This window comes from Brachycentrus maculatus, unplaced genomic scaffold, assembly GCF_059751285.1.
Source record: "Brachycentrus maculatus isolate JH-2025_06_01 unplaced genomic scaffold, ASM5975128v1 h1tg000004l, whole genome shotgun sequence".
Classification (NCBI taxonomy): domain Eukaryota; kingdom Metazoa; phylum Arthropoda; class Insecta; order Trichoptera; family Brachycentridae; genus Brachycentrus; species Brachycentrus maculatus.
In genome coordinates, this window is record NW_028280759.1 from 1,689,706 (window position 1) to 1,695,140 (window position 5,435).

General features: G+C 33.9%; 1 non-coding gene across 1 annotated transcript; it reads left to right on the plus strand.

The window, feature by feature from the left end:
- Positions 1–708: 708 nt before the first annotated feature.
- On the plus strand, positions 709–790 carry TRNAS-GCU (transfer RNA serine (anticodon GCU)). Its single transcript has one exon. It is a non-coding gene; the product is annotated as a tRNA-Ser (tRNA).
- Positions 791–5,435: the final 4,645 nt, after the last annotated feature.

The following is a 5,435-nucleotide window of genomic DNA, read 5'->3' on the forward strand; positions in this document are numbered from 1 at the left end:
TTAATTAAAAATGGATTCATAAGAAACAGTTTATGCTTTTAACAAATGTATACTTTTTGAATTTTATTTAACTTTAAATTTAAAATCACTATTTTAAAGTACAATTTTACTTAGTAAATACCACTATTTCTTCAAATATATTGTGAGACGTATGAACATACGGTGTTTGAAAATGATACGGAATGCATCGAAACACGTGTCACAATAGATTTTAAGAAATAGTGGTATTTACTAAATTAAACTTTAATTAAAAATGGATAGATTTTACCACAAAATGACTGCCGAATTAATGAAATTAAAATAAATAACTAACAAATTTTATTTATAAACGCTCTTGCAACTAGTCATTCCTCGGGTAGGTAGGTACTCGAAGAAAAACAATACCGTCTCTTAATTTTGAAATTCTATTAGCTTCAAATTTAATAAAAAAGAATGCTAGAAATTATTAAAATACGTAGGTATCTAGCGCACAGAATATCGTTCAATATATTTGTGTATTGTTACTATTCTAGTAAGATACCAATTTGATTCCAATAATATGACGTCTCGCATTCAAAGTCCAGTTTGATTGATCAGCTGGAATCGCACAATGTATTTGATAACACATATGCAATACAAATACGTAGGAATAATTATAAACATTTGTGAATTACAATTATTGGCTTTATCTGTTTTATTTTACAGTAAAACTGGAAGGGCCGGCCGTGTGACGAGGTGGCCGAGTGGTTAAGGCGTTGGACTGCTAATCCAATGTGCTCTGCACGCGTGGGTTCGAATCCCATCCTCGTCGATCAAGTATTTTTTTATTTTGAAAAAATGAATGAAAAATGTTGCGATTGTAAACATATACCATATTTTAACCGTACACAAATATCGTTACTGGATTTTTTTTGGAATAATATAATATAATTTAATAATGTAGGTAGGTACACATGATTTCACAAATATAAAAATATATATAAAATAGACAACTTTTCTTTTATGCAATTTGCAATCAATATAATATGTTATTTTTATGCAGTGCTCTTATGCACGATTGGGGACTGATAAGGCGAAGCATAAAGAAGGCTTAAATATTTAATTTAAAAAAAATAAATAAATATGAAATAAGGAAGGAAATTATGCAAAGCAGATAAACGCATTATCGATAAAGCGGCGGTTGAAATGCGTTCCCTCAGACGAATGTGTGGAAAATCATTGTATAAAAATTGTATTAGAATTAAAAACGAAGATATAAGATAGGAATGTAAGGTTGAACTAGTGATAACTGAAAAGGTTTAAAAAGTTCTTTAAGGAGGTATGGGCACGTGGAGAAAATGGATGACCAGAGAATGACTAAGGAAGTACCTATATTTGGTGAATTTGAGCTGGAGAACACAACGAGGACGGCCAAAGGCACTAGATTAATCAAAAACACAGTTTTTGTAGGTTGTTAAAGGTATGCATCGGGCTTCGCTTTCCCTAAAGAAGGCCTTGCTTGTAATAGAAGTGTTATAGATATTGAAAAAAGTACCATTATTTTTTAATTACTTAGATACCATATTTTAACGTACCAATTAAACAAAATATTTATTACTTTTCTATCTCAAATTATCATTTAAATTTGGTTTTTGAAAGATTCCATTTTTTTACAAGAATAAGAAAAATATTAGTGATTTTTTTATTCACAAAAATACTTCAATTTTATACTATTTCTGTGAGCCTAAGCAGCTCATTATTAGAAATAGGTATCAAATTGTGGTAGAGTGGATACGAACCGAGAAACTCTGACTCAAGAGTCCGCGACACTAACCACGGGACCACAACCAGACACGAAGTGAAAAAGTCTTAACGGATCATGAACTTGAAAAACGATTTTTTTTTGGATTTCAAACGGTTATTACCGTCAAGTGCCTACTGGTTGCAATATACTCTGTCGGACTATGACGAACACGCCCCTTCTCCCCTCCCATCGCGTGGCACGCCCATAGTTCATTCATCTATTCATACATCATGGTGTAATTATCGTCACCGAGGCCGGATATGATGACCATAGATGATCGCTAATGACAGAGAGGACAAATACAGAGTACTTGAAGCTGTCTCTTTCGTGACTGCGATTCGAGAATACTAAGTACGACCGAACAGTACCTATTTATATATGAATGTATTCTCGGATTTATAAGAAAATGATTTTCCAATATGACGACGGAAATAATAAAAAAGAAAATAAAAAAAGAAGTTTCACTTATATCATAGCACAAAAGAAACATCTGAATAAAAAAAGGATGAGAGATTTAATGTGAGAAAAAGGGAGAAAGAGAGAGAGCGAGAGTATCTCAAAAGAAACACAATACGTAGTAGTATTATTTAAAAAACTACTGCTACCATCAAGTCGTTTCCCCGCAGGGGTAGGCAGAGAGGACGGAACGGCACACTCAACTTTCCTGACCTACACTCCTCTATTACTTCACATCCATACATCTAGTCATACATGCCCTCCGATTACGCAGACTTTTGACACCACCAAATTTTAGATTCTGATTGATCTGATAGTGCCAAGTCATTTTCGGCCGTCCCTGTTCTGTTCTCCTGCTCACATTCGCCACATATGTTTTATTAGTCATTTTCTCGTTATTCATTTGCTCCACTTGTCCATACTACCTTAAAAAAACTAAATCTTTTCAATTATCCTTCATTCTGCCTTACATTCCTTTCTTATATCTTCGTTTAAAAAAAATACAAATAAATATGATCAAAGTAAAATAAAAAATATTCAGGCAGCGGTATGTGCAATATATAGTCATGATACGTACGATATGCAATATCATTTACCGTTATGGCATTAAAAAGTGGCCTCTACAGGATCAATGCGGACTTACCTCGCCAGTTCCTCGGGACACGGCATGATGGAACTAAAGTGTGGGAGTAAATATAGTGCACTCTCCCTGTTATTAACATTACGTACACTGGATCAGATGGCGTCATAAATATTGCGCAAATTGTGCCCTGCGCGCCACACGTTTCTTCCCCATATACATATATAGGATGTTTTTCAAGAGGTATAGAAATTCAAATTTCCCGCAATAAATTGATGGTGACACCCGTCGTGTGGCATGTTGCGCCATCTTAGTGAAACCACAGCTCTGTCACATGTCAAGTAACGAAATGTGTCTAATAAACGTGACGCATCAGGGCATCTCGTCAAAGGCTTCTGGGTTTTCTCCACTCCCAACTCGGCAATTCCGCTTATTGACATAGCCATGTAACCAAAAATGTGCCTAATCGGTGAACAAAATTTTGCGTTGAAAAAGAGGATCGAGCTAAATATTGCTTTCGGGCCATTCACCGAACCTATGACACGCATTATGGTCATTCAGTCTATTCATGGTAAAATGGCAAAACGTACTGACTACAAATCAACTATCAACTGACAAATTGACAGTCTGTAGAAACAATGTTGCCAGATTAAAAACCAAGCACTGTATTATATAAACGCAGTGTTATCTTGATCGTTAACACATGAAGGAAAGGTGATCAACCCTCCGCTTTAGGTACCAGTCCAGGGTAATATTGAATAAATATTAGAGTGAAAAAAATCACTTATATTTTTATGACCTCCCCTGGGAATCGAACCAAGGATTTCTAAAACGGTAGCCGAACGTGTTGACCAATACACAACGGAGGCAGACATAAAAAACACCCTATACAAAACGCACGAACTTTGATTTACGGACCATTATTTAATGCCACCGACTGTTAATGTTGATGTGGATACGCATGCGCGAATCGGGGTGCTTACATAAATCCGTGTTTACACGACAGGTAATGATTTCGTCACTTTCTTGCGTAAAAACAACATATTGCGAAATCAAAACCAAAATTGCATACCACGTGTAGCCATGTCGCCCTGATCCAATTTTGTAAAATGACTGACTCGTAAATCCATTTCAAGTGAAAAAAAATGGAGTTAACGGACAGTTGAACAATATTTCAGGATAGTTCTCGAAACTAGTCGTGAATGAAAAAAAAACTCGAAAGAGGTTTTACATCAAAAATAATATTGTCATGTTATTCCACAAAGTTAATGTCAAATAAATTATAAATACATTGAGACATTGTACATAATCTTCAATAATAATTTAAGTATTCATTTGAGCCTTTACAGCTAAAATGTTTTTTGGTAGTTGTATATTTCATATTGGTATTTTATATTTTTTCCTAAAATAATTTTGACAGGCATCGTGACGTAGTTGGGTAGACACTAGACTGCGAAATTGGTGTCGCGGGTGCCATTCCCGCCGATTGCAAAATAAATTCAAGAAATAAGTATTTTCAATTGGCGCGAGTTTGTGATGAATTTTTCATATAACTTATTTTCTTATCCTTACGACAAGCCTCTAAAAGTAGAGGCTTCGCGAGTTATTCCTTTAAAATAACCTGTTGATATGCGAAAATTCCATAAAATAAAAATATTTGTGCTTAGGCGATAGGAAAACACTAATTTTGTATTAAATATACTTATACATATTCGGATTGTTTTACGATATTTCAACTTATTTAAGGTCCAATATACGATAAATCACAATTTGATTTTCTTTGAATCTAGATAACATTAAACGGAATTTATTTATTTTTCTAAAAACATCGTTTTTATTATATATCCTAAAAAAACAAATTCCACAGGAGACACGTCTGACCCTTCGCATGGACCCCTTAAGAATTTGAATATAAAGATATTAACTGTGAATAGATATTGAAATATAATTAGTTAAAATAAGTATGAAATACATGGTAATACATAAAATCAATGTATTATTATTCAATATATATATATATATATATATATATATATATATATATATATATATATATATATATATATATACAAAATATATTACTTGCATATAGCGATATGTTTATTTGTTGCCGTAAAAGGAGATAACAATAAGCCGATAACTCAGCTGTGAAAATCAATAGGTTATACTGTGTAGCGGAAACACGTAATACCTAATATATGGATAGGGGATTGTTTTCGAGGAAATATAACAATAAAGCAGCAATAATGCGACAATCGCGGACTTGGCCGGTGTAACGTGTCCCGGGAAGTGGAATTATGGACGCCTAGAAGGTTCCCTTATTCAAAGAAAATGACACCAAATATATCACTTGAGCTTCCCACATAATGACATCATTATAATATCGAGAGATTTAAATAACACCTTAAAATATAGACTTTATTTTAGATATTACATCTCAGAATATAAAGTATTGTAAGGTCATGATTTATTCAATAAGGGCGTTTGTGCACTGCACGGAATTTTACAGTCCGGCACTTCAGTAAGCATATAAAGCGGATGATTGGCTTGGATTGGCTTGTGCTTTTGTCTTTCTTTCTTCGGATCGGTGTGCTCAATCGTTGCGTTATCACGTTGCGCGTAAATTCGGTCACGCTA